Below are 15,423 nucleotides of genomic sequence, written 5' to 3'. Positions count from 1 at the left end.
AAGTCTGAAATCTGGTATTGAGACTTTGTACAAGCACGATGATAAGGTTCTATTTCGAAATGAGAAGAGACGCGTAGATGGATATAAGATCAACGGTTTGGCCTTTGCTTTTCAAGTTTGGGCTTATGAATGTCTACCACACATTGGTGGTATTTGTGCACTGAAAAAGTTTATTGATGAGCCTATTCCCCGAATTTTCAAATGGTCAACGGATGAAAATTATACGAAGAAGCCATTTGATGTGTTGAATAGCAAAATTGGCCAGGTTAGACTTCTGTCTTGATAGTTTTTTTTATAGTAAATTTTCATGTTTTAATGTTTTTATTAATATCTGTTGCTTATTTTTTGTTTTAATGTCTTTATGTTTTATTTTTAGTTCTCTTGTTTTTCAATGGAACCAACTGAATCAGAGCGTCTCTACAATTATCTTGACGGTTTTTTTCAGAAGTCGGCAAAGGATGTTCCGGCTTCTAGTAGCTGTGATTTGAAGGAGGATGCCAAAGATTTTGAAACTATCCCTCCTCCATTTATCCCTCCTCCAAAAAATCAGGTTTGTTTAGTTTAGTTTTTGTTTATTTTTCAATTTACAATTGGAACTGTAAGGTTGTTTTCTGAAAATCAAGTTATGTGAAAATCAGGTTTTGTTTTGACATGTTATCCTCCATAACGTGTCAGGTTATGGTCCATTAACTTGTCTAGTTATGAACCATAACTTGACAGGTTATTGTCCTAATTAAGAGTTTTTGTCCATAATTCACAGTTATTGTCCATAACTTGTCTGATTATGAACCATAACTTGACAAGTTATTGTCCATAATTCAGAGTTTTTTGTCCATAATTCACGGTTATTATCCATAACTTGTCTGGTTATGAACCATAACTTGACGAGTTATTGTCCATAAATCAGAGTTTTTGTCCATAAATTGACAGGTTTTTCACATAACTTGATTGGTTATGTTCCATAGCTTGATGTGTTGTGTTTGTCATTATGATTTGACTTTTTCGTTCTGTTATCTTTTGCATTTTTTAGGGTGCTTTTGATAATTCTGAAGTTTTGGCGCGCATTGCTTCCTTGGAGGCCAAAACTGATAGTTTGGTTGTTGAAGTTTCTTCCCTTCAAAGAGATTTCAAAGAACAAATTTTTTATGTGGTTCAGTTGATTGGTGAAAAGTTTGACAATGCGTTTTCTTCTAAGAAGAACAAGCAAACGGAGGAAGAACAAGCATTTGAAGAAAAAAAGGAAGAAGAAGAAGTTGAAGAAATAAAGGAAGAAGTAATTGAAGAAGCAGTTGCAGAGAAAGAAGATGACAAAGTGGATGTTTCTTCTGAAAAAATTGAAGATACAATTGCTTCAGTTTGGAGGGATCTTGCTCATGAAGCTGCCCAGGAAGGCGATAAATGTTCTGATCAAAGGATTATTTTGTATGATGAGGCAGCAACATCACAAGAACCTATTAAATGTATAGATGAACGAGTTTTATGTTTTTGTCCATTCTCTGAAATTGTTGACAGTGATGCATCAGAGGAGGACAAGGAAAGATTCCTATCATGGTATAAGAGTAATATGATCTCAAGAAAAGCGTGGGGACCGGCCAGCGATGCATATATGATAAGCCTCTTTTTGATTTTAAAGTTGACACCGTTCATTCAAAACATTGGTTTCAAACTTTATGGACATTAAAGTGTTGGTTAACTGACTCGGTAAGATTCTTCCTTTTTTTTAATTTTACGCATGATTTTTTTTTTATTTTGTAACAAATCTGATAAATTTTTTTTTGTTTTGATAGCATGTTGATGTAGCCACATATTGTTTGCGGAAAAGATGGTGTGTTACAAAAACATGCCATACATTAGGTGTTTGGTTTTGGACTCACATTTTTTCATGAGAATCAGTGGCTTATGGTGCTCTAAAAACCAAAAGGATTTTGATTGGTCTCGTTTTGATTTCTCTTCACATAGTGCTTTTCAAGATTATGTGTTGGGAGATTATTTATTTTGTAGCTTGCCTTTTTGTGAGGTGGACATTCTTCTTGTACCTATTTTTCTTGAGCGTAGGCAGCATTGGATTTTAGGTTATGTAGAGTTCAAAGATCATTGTATTAGGTTATATGATTCTCATTTTTCAAAGAGGATAGAGAAGCAAGTCCGTGCTTCTGTGCAATCTTTGGCAGTCATTCTCCCCCACTTGCTGGAATCTATTGGCTACTTTGATTCTCATGCGAAAAAGTATTTCACAAGTCAATTTGATCGTCTTGAACCTTTTGAGATCATATTTGACGATTGTCCAAGACAAGAGAACGGGTTAGTTTGTTTTTTTCTCTTTAAATGTTTTGTTATTTTCCCTTTACTTCATTCATTTTTGCATTTATATTTGTTGTTTCTAATTGTTAGATTTTTGGTAGTTGTTTTTTGTAGTGGTGATTGTGGAATTTTTATGCTCAAGATGGCTGAGATATTAATGGAAGCCGGATCTGATGATTGTTTGAGAGAAGAAGGGGCTGGAACATTGTTCCGTAAGAAGATGGCATTTGAGTTGTTCAAGCATGGCTTGCGGAAGCAGCAATTGGGATATGAAAGTGATGATAACAGGGCTCCAAATGCCCCAAAAATGAATTTTATGACGCCAACAGATGCCATTGAGTGCGACTTGGATGATTATATGGATTAACTTGTTGGTTTTCAGATTCGTGTTTTATGTCTAGTTGTGGTACATATTATATTGGTTTTTAACTTGTTGATGATTATATGGATTAACTTATTGGTTTTCAGATTCGTGTTTTATGTCTAGTTGTGGTACATATTATATTGGTTTTTAACTTGTTGATGATTATATGGATTAACTTGTTGGTTTTCAGATTCGTGTTTTATGTCTAGTTGTGGTACATATTATATTGGTTTTTAATTTTAATTAGTAAACAAGTTTCAAGTTATTTTGCATATTTTTACATGTAATTCTCGACCATAACTTGTCTGGTTATGACAAGTTATTGACCTAATTCAGAGTTTTTGTCCACAACTTGTACGGTTATACACCATAAGTTGACTGTTTATGGTCCATTATTGAAATTTTTTTCATAACTCGTTCGGATATGTATCATAATTTGACGGGTTATGGTGCAAATTTGACATTTTTTTACATAACTTGTCCAGTTATACAGCATAACTTGTCTGGTTATGCAACATAACTTGTCTGGTTATGCAGCATAACTTGTCCACAGCTTAGCATAACTTGTCAATTTTGACATGTTTTTATATAGATTTTTTCATAACTCGTTCGGATATGTATCATAATTTGACCGGTTATGGTGCAAATTTGACATGTTTTTACATAAATTGTCCAGTTATGCAGCATCACTTGACATGTGATTAGCATAACTTGAAGATAACCTGAACAAGTCAAAAGGTTATGATCATAATTCGATCATCATTACCCGACCTTAACTTGATAGTGCAGCTGCACTTGTAATTTTCAGATTCAACAGCATGAAATTAATAAATCCTGGGTTTACATTCTTTATGATTCAAGGAACAATCTCAAACATAATATAAAATTCTTGTCAATGAATATTAACATTCAATAGATTGTAAGAATTAGTGTAAATCTCAAGTCATCATTTAAAATATAAGACTAGTCTTTAGAAACAGTAGTCATATCATCCAAAAGGTTGTATTCTAATATCATCCCATTTTTACGAGTCTGGGTCATTAGAACTTTGGGTGAAGAGGATGAATGAAGGAATGCCAAGCTCTTCCATTTTTTCCCTCTGTTCCTTTGCACTTTTTCTTTTGTTTCTCTTCATTGATTTTTCTTCTTCCTCATTTTCTGTTTCTTTATAATCTTGTTCCTACAATAATGAGTATTTGATTAGTATTAACTTCAAATGTTCTGTCCAATGTTTGTTGACTGATATCAAACGAGTCTGTGAGTTGAGTATAACTGAATTCTCCCTTATGTTCTCCTAGCTCTGCAGATAATTATTTTTCTCTGTCTTCCTGTTCATTGAGGTACAAATTAGTATATCATTAAGGAAACATTGCAAAAATAAAATCAACATTATTTTGCGTTGTTAGAATTTTCATTTGATATTCATAAAATATTCATAAATATATGCACATAAAATGATGAATAAACTCTTTTATTAATTAAATAATAAATATCCTATTACATCTCATGCTTCTAGGACACCATTCCTCCTCTTTCATAGCTGCTTGGTTGGCTTCAAAATGTTGTACTTTGTTAAGCAGATTAGTTAGATCAATTTCCATCTTGTCCAGTTTTCTTGATGCTGCTGGTGGCATTTCACTTTGAACTTCATTGTCATTTATTTCTCTCAAAAAAACCATAACTTGACAGTGATTTATTTTCGACAATTTGAATAATCTGACCTGCACTTGTAATTTTTCAGATTCAAGAGATGACATAACTCGACATGTTATGATCATAACCTAACCATAACTTGATTTTTAAAGCCTTAAATTTATTCAGCATGCTTACTATACGATAGGTTTCCAATTACATAATCTTTTCATTCAAAATATCAATTCAAGAAAATCAATATTAACATACTCAAATGAATTCGTGGTTTTTCAGCTAGTGATTAACGAATTTACCTTGTTCTTATGTTACCTTCCATGTTCTTCGATTTCTCGTCTAACGACACCGGCTGACCTAAGAGAGAGAATCGGTGGCGGACCTTCCCTATTCTTCGGACCTTCCCTGTTCTTCGGTTTCTGGGACTGGTGAAGGGATGAGAGAGAGAGAGAGATTCAGAGGGAATAGAGACAGATCACGGATTAGAGACAGATCGTGTTATAGGGCCGGAGGGAAGAGGGAGTGATCGTAGGAGAGCGGCGGAGGGAAGAAACATTTCACTGGAGATCGCCGGAGGGAAGAGAGAGTGATCGTGGGAGAGCGGCGGAGGGAAGAAACACTCGCCGGAGAGCGCCGGAGGGAAGAGAGAGAAAGAGAGAGCAGAGGTCGGTGCGAGAGAACTAAGAGAGAGAGGTGTTTAGGGTTTTTTGAGTGAAAAGGGCAGTTTTGGAATTTGTGTAGATAAATTTGAATGTATCTTAATTTGGCCTATTTGTTAACTTATGTAAACTATTGGCCTATTAATTTTTATTGATTTGAAATTTTGGCCTATTTCCCTCCTTCTCCCAAAAATTTAAGGTTGAGCCTGGATCAACAGTAACGGGCCTCGAGCCGGCCCATTTAGCTCGATCTAAACTACTCTCCAAGGTCATTCCACCCCATGGGAAGAAGATGACAAGAAATTACGTCAAGGAGGGCCAAACAAATGTGTGGTAAGGAGGACCTTGACAAGAAATTACGTCAAGGTCAAATGTATTTAGAGGAAGGAGTTGCTCGTAAGATCAGTATTTTCATATTAATGTGTCATTAAGAAATGGTATTGGATAAAAACATTTGTTTTGCTTTCATTTCAAGGAAAAAAAATGGAAAGAGTAGCCAAACAACAAAGGGATCAAGCATCCACAAAAGTGTAGCAGGTGCTACTGCTCTGCCTCAGCCACAGTCGTCTCTCAGTCAGGCATCATCCCTTTGCCATCTCCCATGGCCCAAGATTCAAGACTACTGCTCGAAATATGGTCAACGCAGTTCATGCCAACAGGCTATTCAAAACCACAGCCAAAAAGAAAGGGGCTGCTACCCAGTGAACTAGAAACAATGATATTTTATACAAATGGTTGTATTTTGGTTCGTTTCTGCGTCTTTTGGTTCACTGATTTGAATCCGTGATTCTGATTCTATTTTTTTACAAAAAAATTGAATAAAAAAATACTCGTTAATGGATTCTCTTATAAAATTTGAATTCAAAATCAAAATTATGGACTTGAAGCCATAAATCAAATGGGCTATTAATTATTTTGTAATGGAACCTAAACTTGGGATGATGTTATGATCAATCATTAAGCATTTTCAGGTTTACATGGACTAGAAAGATTTCCATTATCCACATTTCGGTTTGCAAAATATCATTCATTACTCTAGTGAAACTTACAAAACGGGGTTCTTTCTAAGTAAAATAACAACAAATTACCAACCCAAATAACATCAAAGAACCCAGTGTTAGAAAATTAATCAATCCTATTTAGTGTCTAAGATATATAAAAAAACAATAGATTCATAGGTTATTTGTTGGAAGTGTTAGCATCGCTGTTAAGCTGTTGAAAGTCACCGATAGAACGGGCTTGAGAGTAATGCACTCTCCTCTCCAATAGCCTCTCTACACACATAATGCCCCACACCAAAAAAAAAAATAAAGGGTGGCTGCCTATATAAACCAAATAGGCCTAAGGGCTTTTTCCAATATTCATTCAAAGAGGGTATTTAGCTCAATGGGCTGACCAAATATTATGAGATATAGGGAGTTTATATGCCTAAAGGGAGTTAATAAAACAAGTGTCCATCACATTATGGACCGATATTTAACATACATGCATGTGTTAATTCACATTAACATAGTCATCCATAAAATGCTTTAATTAATTACAGAGTGAATTATTATGATTATGGAAGTCCACATAAAAATATCCCAACAGTCTCCTACTTGGACGACATGATCATACAATAAATATTCACTCATCACAGCATAAGTATCAACTAAGAATCTCACATAATAAACACAAGCCCAAAACAATCATGCATAATAATGTATGAATAGGATACAATCATTATACATAATCAGACGCTAGAGATTCATCAAAACATGACGACAACTTTAATATATGGATAAAAAAAATGATAGAGACTAACAACCAAATGTCTCTTTTCAACTCGTCACTTAACCAACTAATAAAGTGTGTCAACACAACATCACACATAAAGTGACAGATCCATGAATACGCATGTATTATTTGAGGCATAAGCAATCCTTATCAATAACAACATGTCACATACAAATGGCAGTAAACTCCCACTAACTCAATACACCTATAGGCTCTTTACCATCCCGAGTGGGATGCGTGTTCTTAGAACACCTAATATGTAAGCCCTGACTAGAACTGCCAACATGTTGTTTATAGGCCTGCTTTCAATAACAATGAGGCCTTTTACAATTTCTCTTTACAAAATAGAACACACCATCATTATGCTTGAGCGGACAATGCTCTTGGTGTTCTAAGAGAAATATGCTATTATGGAACTTTTACAATACAATTTTAGCCGGTCCAGAATTAGAGTGAACTACTCCTAATGCTGAAACAAGGTTCCACAATCACATCACACAAATAGCCTCGCGATACGCCATATACTCCGCATCACAGTCAAGGACGCTACGAGTGTCTATTTGACACTTTTTAATGAAGTAGCTCCTCATTTAATCATTTATGTAGCCTGCATAATCGACATCATGAGATCCAACTACAATAAAATTGTTGGTTTGTCAATACACAACTATCTGGTATTTCATTCCTAGTTAATTCAGTAATAATAACAACAATCACTCAAGTACCGAATCTGCACGTCAACAACAAACACAATAATGAGACATGTGCATACTTGAGTATACATCATGCTGCTAAACACGTAAGCATGAGGGACAATTTCATATGATCTCTCTTACTTCACCATAAGGACATTACACCTTTGAGAGTTTGTCACTTTAACAAACAATGCTTACTAGGAGAACAAGAATGCATACTGAACCTGTTTGAAACAAGAACAATATAGGTTCTCTGAGACGACCAAAATATGCACTTAACCTTGTCATGGAGAATCTACATGCCTAGAACATAAGAGACTTTTTCAAGATTCTCAAACCAAAGTGACTAGGCGACATGCTATTCGTCTCAACCAACAAGTCATAATCATTAGGTGCGAGCAAGTTATCACCGACATAAAAAATAGAAACATGCAACTGCTCCCACTGACCTTACACATATGCATTTATCAACAACGTTCTCCATAAAGCTAATTTTAGTGACTGTCTCATCCTAAAATTGAGACGCTACTGCCTCGGTGTTGTCCATACACTCCCACTCATCATAGAGTTTCTCAACATATTAGTAGAGCTAGGAAACACATCCACTCTTAAGGCTATGTCCATTTCATCATTAACAGATTCATAAAGAGATCCATACCATATAAAATGGCTTGTCCCATTTAACATCAAGATAGCGGAGATGCAAGGATTGCCTAAGGATAAAGAAAACAACATGGGCAACCAACAATAGGCATGTAAAACAAGATCATGCAATTTGTCCTTTACTTAGCCTTCCCAATTATCCAAGCCAATATGATCATTGTGTGTTAGAGTCCGTTGAGCAAGAATAGAACTCTTTCACATGTAAGGACAATTCATCAAACATCACAACCAAATACATCAATCACCACCGATAGGGTAGTAAAGATTATGCGGTTCTTGACATCCAACAAACTTCCTTCACCGGTCTAAGCATCCTACCAAACAATTAATTATCGATAGGATAATTTATTTGCCCGTATGGATCTTAGCAATATGGTAAATACATACCATCATTCTTAACACTCCAATATATTATTTGACCATAATATGAGTTTAGTGATTATGCAAGTCCACTCATAATCATTCACAATATTCTCCAACTTGGACTGTATAATCTAAAATATGATACTCATATAATACAAAATGTCAAATAATAATATGCAAAATACGTGGATAAAGACAACAAGTTTAAGCTCCAACAAGACTCAAGCGTCCTACCAAGCAATAAAACTATCAATAGGATAATTCTATTACCCGTATGGACTTTCGGAACATAATCAACAAATTAAGTTTATCCATATAATCCCACAATTTATTATTTGATAATAGTATGTGAGTTAGTGATTATGCTAATCCACAAAAAATAATATTTCTAATTTTCTCCCACTTAGATAGCATAATCAAAACCATTGATACTCACATAAAACAAGATATCAAATAATAATGATAGCAATAATAAATAAATTATGGATAAACTTATAGCTTAAGCTTTATAATAGTACATGAGCTTCTAATTAAAATTTTTATTCTCACTTTAACACAAAAGAGACCATGTATGCCTATACAAATAATTAGGCATTAAAACATTAAACACAAAATGGGCATTTCAAAATTTAAACAAACATCCATATTATATGTCTAAATTATGTGAGAGAACAAATAAAATATGACCATATAATATGGAGTAACAAACATGCCCCAAAATTTTAGGTCTCAAAATAGTGAGGATTAAAACTACCCAAAAAATATATGAAAATCATTACAATAAACAAATATTTAAATAAAAAATATTTTTTGGCAGCTCATGTGGATCCATGTAAGGAGTGTGTGTATCCCAATGCCTTTTCAAAAAAAAGGAAATGTTAAATTTTGTGGGAGAGCTCCGTAACAAAATAAATTAGACAATTTGACATGTTTAGACTCACGAGAGGTGAGTACATAACCATTCACTATTGTCGAATTCTCACAATTTCATATGCCATACAAAATCAAACAATACAATTAAAATTTTATGGCATTTAATCATCAAACAAATTATATGCAAAATGCTCAAGAAAAATTTGTTTGAAAATTGTGAGAATTAGCCACTCATAAAAATATACAATCAATATTATCAAAATATTTAAAACATGATTTTATGGTGGCCCAAATCCAAAATAAATCATTTAATTGGGTAGGAAATGAAAAACGGAGTGCAACGGCCAAAATGGCGGTCAAAACGGACTTTGGATGTGTTCATACGGTGGGTCAAAGTTTGGTCACAACTGATTTTTTCCCCCTTAGAAACGACAAGTCGTTTTGCTCATTCAGAAAAAATGACGTCGTTTTTTTCAAAATGACACAAAACTAACTCATCAAACGACATGTCATTTTTAACCTAAAATCAAAATGCAATATCATTTTTGTCATCCCTAACCTCCGTTTTCGACGATTCAAAAGGGGGTTTTCACAGAATTTCGTCCTCTTTAATCCATAATATCAAATTGCTCAAAATTACTCAAAAAAATGACCGAAATCAAAATCTATTTTCAGCCATTTTAAAAGCTTTAAACCGATAACTAAATACCCAAATCGACGCTTAACAACTTAGAAATTAGTCACCCATAACACATATTTAAAGTCTAAAGCCTCAACAAGCATTGATTTGAGCAAAATATCAAAATCACAATTTTGGTTTCAAACCCACGAAAAACTGATTCCTTATATTTTCTAAATCTGTAAATTTGGTCAAGAATGGGCCAAATCATCACAACAGGTCATCAAATAAGATAAATATGCTCAATGTAACATCAATTTGAGCAAGATCAAGAGATTCAAAAATGAATCTGTCAAAACCCACGAGAACAACAAATTTTTGACAGTCTTAGAACTAAAATAGAGGGATCTGATACCAATTGTTGGAAAATTAATCAATCGTATTTAGTGTCTAAGACATATAAAAAACAATAGGTTCATAGGTTACTTGTCGGAAGCATTGACATCGCCGTTAAACTGTCAAAAGTCACCGATAGAATGGGCTTGAGAGTAATGCACTCTCCTCTCCAATAGCCTCTCTACACACATAATGCCCCACACCAAAAAAAAATTAAAGGGTGGCTGCCTATATAAACCAAATAGGCCTAAGGGCCTTTTCCAATATTCATTTAAAGAGGATATTTAGCCTAATGAGCTTACTAAATATTATGAGATAGAGGGAGTTTATATTGTTAGAAATCAATGATTTAGTGAAAACCATCACCCAAAAGCCAAGAACATTCATGTTAGATCATCAAGAATTAATAAATCTGTAAGCGAAAGCGTACCTGAATCCATATTGCTTGATTTCTCTCTAGAGTCGTGCAGTTTATTTTTCAGATCAACACGTTTTCTTAGAGAACCCTTTAACTTTCTCTCTGTACTCTTTCTGATGATGAGATGTCAGAATAAATGAAATGATACCTGTGATCTGGGGACCATAACTACCATATATTGATAACTTCCCTATTATCTTTTAGTATTTCTATTTTAGCCCATCATAAAAATAAAAATTACCCTTAAGTCTCTACACATTAAAGGCCCACACCCTATTAGATACATTAATGCCCAAAATACCTAAATCTTATTATATCACTTTTAATTAGGCTTAACCTTATATGATAGCCCTCAACACATAATTATTCACATATAAGCCGAACGTTAGATTAAGGATCCAACAATCTCCCACTTGGGCTATATGTGTAGCCTTATAATTATGCTTTGCAAAAATAACCGTATGAGTTCAACTTTGATGTCATTACCGAAATGTATCTGTAACCAATCCAGTCCATCAATCATACCAACATAGGGTCAAAGTGGCCTTCATTACAACTGTCGTAACTCGACCCATCAATGGTCACGTATGCCAATACAACTGAATGACATGGATCATGATGTGAATGTGTAGCATGGAAATTTCATGTAATGTGATCTTAACATGCCTATTTCTAACTCGTCCACCTTAAACCTTAGTGAGATCAAACCATACCAAAATCAGAGTGTGAATAAACTAAAACTTTATTTCTGCAGAAAATAACCTCAAAATATCCATAACTGAAATAACTGAAAATATGTCTATATCATAGAAGCATCTAAAATTACATTCTCCCACTAAAACTGAATATCCTCTAATGACATGACACCCATATGAGCAGTGTGCTCATGAAACACTTTGGGTGGCAATCCCTTAGTAAGCGGATCCGCAACCGTGGAGTTTGTACCGATGTGCTCTATAGACAATTGTCCACTTTAAACTCTTTCCTTGACAACTAGGAACTTGATGTCTATATGCTTTGACTTCGTCGAGCTCCTGTTGTTGTTGGAATACATCACTGCTGACTTATTGTCACAAAATAACTTGAGTGGCCTTTCAATGCCATCCACTATGCGCACCCCCGTGACAAAATTCTGCAGCCATATTATGTGATTGGACGCCTCATAACATGCTATGAACTCTGCTGCCATGGTAGAAGAGGCTATAAGAGACTGTTTAGCACTCTTCCTAGAGACAGCACCTCTAGCTAGCAGGTAGATATAGCCCGACGTAGATTTCATACTATCTAGGCATCCAGCAAAATCGAAGTCAATATACCTAATGATCTCAAGCTGATCCGACCTTCGATACGTGAGCATGTAGTCTTTTGTTCTCTGCAAGTACCGCAAGACCCGTTTGGCTGCTTTCCAATGGTCTACTCCTGGATTACTTAAATATCTGCCTAACATCCCAGTAACGTACGCAATATCCGGACGCGTACAAACCTAAGCATACATTAGACTTCCTATTGCTGACGCATAAGGAATCTTCAGCATTTCCTTTTCCTCAAAATCATTCTTAGGGCACTGATTTAGGCTAAACTTGTCTCCTTTAGCCACAAGGGTATCACCTGGTTTGCAATCATGCATGCCATATCTCTTGAGAACCTTTTCGATATAGCTCTTTTGTGATAATACAAGAATACCCCGAGAGCGATCCCGGTGTATCTGTATGCCTAATACAAAAGAGGCGTCACCAAGATCTTTCATCTCAAAATTCTTAGCTAGAAATCTCTTGGTTTCATGCAATAAGCCTATATCGTTGCTGGCAAGCAAAATGTCATTGACATATAAAACCAGAAAAATGTACTTACTCCCACAGAACTTATGGTATATGCAATCATCGACCAAATTCATCTCAAAACCGAACGAGATGATCACTTGATGAAACTTGAAATACCATTGTCGAGATGCTTGTTTGAGTCCATATATGGATTTCCTAAGTTTGCAAACCATATTCTTTAGGTCTCCCGACACAAAGTTTTCTGGTTGTACCATATAGATTGTCTCATCAATGTTTCCATTGAGAAACGTTGTCTTTTCATCTATCTGATGTAACTCAAGATTGAAATGCGCCACTAATGCCATTATAATCCTGAAAGAGTCTTTTGAAGAAACCGGAGAAAAAGTCTCTTTATAGTTGATGCCTTCCTTTTGTGTAAAGTCCTTTGCGACAAGACGCACCTTATACCTCTCCACATTGCCTTTCGAATCCCTCTTGGTCTTAAATATCCATTTGCAACCAATGAGTTTCGCTCTTTCTGGCAATGGGACAAGATCCCACATGTCATTGTCCTTCATGGACTTAATCTCCTTATTCATGGCATCAATCCACTTCTGATAGTTAGAAATTTCCATGGCTTGACGGAAGTTGATCGGATCATCTTCCATCACTCCAATGTCTACCTCATGTTCTTGGAGAAATACAATGTAGTCATCTGGCACCGCACTTCTCCTTTCTCTAGTGGACCTCCTTAATGGCATAGGTTTTTGAGGTGGTAGAGTTTGTTTTTCTGGAACAACTTCTTGTATGGGAGGTTCTCTGACATTGTCTTGATTTGTTGTGTCTTGAACAAGGTCAGAAATGAGATCCTGATCAATGTCAATAGCACTTGTGGGGATATCAACATATTCCTCTTCAAAGACAAAGTCCCTAACTGTATCTCCCCCCAGAAACTCGACATCCTCAAAGAACCGGGCATTTCCCGACTCGAAAATCGACTTAGTCGTGGGATCATAAAACTGGTACCCCCTGAATCTTTCAGAGTGTCCAATAAAATAGCAACTCACCGTTCTTGAGTCCAGTTTCTTTTCATTAGGCCTATAAGGCCTTGCCTCAGCTGGACATCCCCAAACATGCAAGTGCTTTAAACTAGGCTTCTTGCCCGTCCAAAGCTCGTAAGGGGTTTTGGCAGTCGCTTTAGTTGGAATCCTGTTAAGGATATATGCTGTAGTCTTAAGCGCTTCTCCCCAGAGTGATTCTGGTAAGGTTGAATGACAAATCATACTCCTTACCATGTCTTTAAGCATCATGTTTTGTCTTTCAACAACACCATTCATAGTGGGCGAACCCGGCAAAGTGTACTGTGGGACGATACCGCATTCCTCTAGGAACTTAGCAAACGGCCCTGGACGTTGTTCACCTGAACCATCATATCTACCATAGTATTCACCACCACGGTCAGATTTGACACTTTTGATTCTTTTGTTGAGTTGGTTCTCAACCTCAGCCTTATAATTTTTGAGCATATCCAGCGACTGTGACTTTTCATGAATGAGATATATGTAGCCATATCTAGAAAAATTGTCTATGAACGTTATAAAATATTGTTGACCATTCCAAGCAACTGTAGGGAATGGCCCACAAATGTCCGTATGTATAAGTTCTAAGACATCCAAAGTCCTGTTGGCTTCAAATCTCCTTAAGAAGCATACCTTTCTTAGCACGCCATGCGTGATAGTTAGTGCAATGCTTCTTCTTATGCCCTTCAACTCCACAGAAGTAACAACTCGTACCTTCCGGTTCAACCGGTTTCTTTTATTGTTTCTTCTGAAGTGCTGTATCTGTAGCTTCCTTTTCTTTCCCTTGTCCTTGTCCTTAGAGTTTGAGGCCAAGTGAGCACTTTCTGCCTTATCATGCTTCAACCTTTTCTCTTCTTGAACACAGTGTGATATGAGCTCATTCAGAGACCAAGTCTCTTTCTGACAGTTGTAGCTCACCTTAAACTGGTTAAACTGTGCCGGAAGGGATATTAAAACCAGATGCACCAGCAAGTCCTCAGAGAGTTCAAGCTTAAGTGCTTTCAATTTTGAAGCAAGATGAGACATCTCTAGGATGTACTCCCTGATATTACCTTTGCCCCTATACCTCATTGAAATTAGACTTGTCAAGAATGTACCTATTTCAGCCTTTTCGTTCTTGACAAATCTTTTTTCAATGTCCGCAAGGAACTCCTTAGCTGTAGTAATCTTATCAGACATCGTGCCCCTGAATGCTTCCGAAATGGCCTTCTTCATGATCATCATACACATGCGATTTGATTTCTCTCACCTTTCCATATCCCTCTTTTCATCAGAGGTACTCTTATCCATAAGAGGTGGAGGAGAATCAACCCTTAACGCAAGGTCGAGATCCATGACTTCGAGAACTATCAAAAGGTTCTCTTGCCATGACTTAAAGTTAGAGCCATTCAGCATAGGAATAGAGTTGATGTTGGCAGTAATATTAGCATGAGTCATAGCTAAACAGAGAACAACAAACAAACAAGCTCACATAAATTCCAAAACAAAAATTAAATTCAAATAAAGGTAAACCCCATCTCAAGATACCGGACACTCCATTAACATTTCATCTTTGGACAAAATATTAACTTGTAAGTGATATCTTGGTGTAGTAATCAAACACTGATAATAAGAACACGCCAAACAATAAATCTTCCGTTGGGATGATTTATTGTTCACATGTAAAACCAAATAATCATCACGCGTTTATTACCACAGGTGCACATGTGATTCTGTTAAATATTGACCTTCCTTTGGGCCGATCAATATTCACATAAGTTATATATACACAACTGTTTATATTCCAAAATAAATTAATTTCCACAATAGA

The sequence above is a fragment of the Morus notabilis genome, unplaced genomic scaffold (assembly GCF_000414095.1).
Source record: "Morus notabilis unplaced genomic scaffold, ASM41409v2 Scaffold1119, whole genome shotgun sequence".
In the NCBI taxonomy this organism is placed as follows: Eukaryota; Viridiplantae; Streptophyta; class Magnoliopsida; order Rosales; family Moraceae; genus Morus; species Morus notabilis.
This window is presented reverse-complemented; position numbering follows the sequence as displayed.